General features: G+C 55.3%; 1 long non-coding RNA gene across 1 annotated transcript; it reads left to right on the top strand.

Annotated features, from left to right (window-relative positions):
• On the top strand, window positions 1-1,681 carry LOC130704583 (uncharacterized). The gene is made up of 2 exons (XR_009004980.1): window positions 1-249; window positions 968-1,681. It is a non-coding gene; the product is annotated as an uncharacterized LOC130704583 (long non-coding RNA).
• The last annotated feature ends 417 nt before the right edge of the window (window positions 1,682-2,098 follow it).

The following is a 2,098-nucleotide window of genomic DNA, read 5'->3' as shown; positions in this document are numbered from 1 at the left end:
GAGCTGCCAGGCACCGCCTGGCTTATCCGGAGCCCGCTCCTGGGGTAGAGGCACGTCTGCCTGGAGAGGCTGCTGGAGTCGAGGAAGAGCCAGCAGCAGGAGGATCTCAAGGAATTCGGCCCTTCCGAGATGGGGAGGTGGGGGCGGGCCTGCGGGCGGCACGGGTCTTACCCAAGTGGTGGGGCGCTCAGGACTCAACAGCTCGCAGAGCCGAGGCCGGGGAGCCTGCTGGGGACGTCGGAGAAGCAGGTCCGTGGGGCGAGGCTCAGCGACTGGGCATCCGAGGTCCCAGAGCAGACCCTGATGGGGGAGGCTGCGGGAGGCTGGAGGGAGGCGCAGGAAGCGGGCAGAGGCACAGGCAGGAGCGGCCCAGGCCAGTTCCCAGACGAGTCTTGTCCCCTCCCCTCCCCTCCCCTCGCCAGCGCCGGTGAGGCGGCCCCGGGCGGCCGCGGCCGAGCAGAGGGCCAGGGCTGCAGGACCGGCGCCAGACACTCCGCGCCGCGGGGCGGCAGAGGCGGAAACGCCGGTGGCGGGACCTGACAGGCTAGAGGTGGAGCCAGGCGGGCGGCGGGGTGCAAAAGCTGTCTCCCTGCCACTGCTAAACCAGCCCCTCAGTCTTGAAAAGTAATACCTGCTACTCGTTCACACCTCATTGAGCACCTACTATGTGCCAAACACGGAGCTGGGTGCTGGGATGAGGTTTTGAGCAGGACACACTGGCCTTGGCCTTATGGACAGTGATAGAAAAAAATGAGAATGTACAGTTCAGAAGAGAACAAAGAAAATGAATACCACCGATGCTCTCTTCACTCAGAGAGAATCACTGTTAGTATTTTCCGGGTATGTGCTTCCAGCTACACTAGAGCTGAAAGAGGAAAATATGCTGACAGGGAGAGGTGGGGACTCCCCTCCCCCTCCCCCATGTGTAAGTACATATGTTATGTTATATAATATGATGTGATTGCAGGCATGAAGGAGCCGCCTAGAAGAATCTCCGTCAGTATTCACATTTGGGATACAGGCTCATTGGCAGACTTGGAAGAAACCTGACAGAGGATGCTGGTGGTCCCTGAAAGACAACTGTCACAGGAAGAGGAACTTGGTCCACACCAGGACCAGAGAGTGGGAAGGATCAGTCATTCCAGACACCTCACAGGGGCTGGTGGTTGAACTCACCCTGCCCCAGACTCTCTCAACACAGAGAGTTACCATGCTGAGCTCACCACACCTGGGGCCCAAGCAGCCCTCCGGTGGGGACCCCTGGCTGGATAACAAGATGGGGGACTTCCCTCATCACTTTGCTCTCGGAGCACCCTAAGGTGTGAGCGTCAGGACAGGAATGGTGGGCACCCCATGCATGGGGCTTTGGCAGCAGCCTGGGCAATAACACAGGCCAACCTCTGGCTCTGCTAGAGGCATTAATGCAGGAGCCTCAACTCAGCAGAGGCCCCAGGTGCCAACAACAGCAAATGACTTCGAGACTGCTTTCCAAGTGCAGTAGACACATTAGGGAACACCCAGAAACATATGGGACAGGTGGACTTTGCAGGGAAAGGGAATTCCCACACAGGCAGGATGGCTCTGGGCTGACATAAACCGTGGTTTAATTTTAATGAGACATTATTTGTAACCAAATGGTGAATCCTGGAGATATTCAGGTTATCTAAAAAAAAAATAAAAAGTGACCGTATTGGATATACTGTTTTGTAATCTGCTTTTTTTTCTTTCAACAATTATCATAAACATCTTTCCATAATTTTTATTGCTACATAGTATTTCTTTCCTTATGGGTCTACTCAAATTTATTGTTTTTAATCACTTTAAAAAAATTTTTTTTAATTTTTTGTCTGCGTTGGGTCTTCGCTGCTCCGCGCGGGCTTTCTTTAGTTGCGTCGAGTGGGGGCTACTCTTCGTTGCGGCGCACAGGCTTCTCATTGCGGCGGCTTCTCTAGTTGCAGAGCACAGGCTCTAGGTGCGCGGGCTCCAGTAGTCGTGGCTCTTGGGCTCTAGAGCGCAGGCTCGGTAGTTGTGGCGCACGGGCTTAGTTGCTCTGCGGCATGTGGGATCTTCCCGGACCAGGGCTCTAACCTGCATTCCC

This window comes from Balaenoptera acutorostrata, chromosome 1, assembly GCF_949987535.1.
Source record: "Balaenoptera acutorostrata chromosome 1, mBalAcu1.1, whole genome shotgun sequence".
In the NCBI taxonomy this organism is placed as follows: Eukaryota; Metazoa; Chordata; class Mammalia; order Artiodactyla; family Balaenopteridae; genus Balaenoptera; species Balaenoptera acutorostrata.
This window is presented reverse-complemented; position numbering and strand designations above follow the sequence as displayed.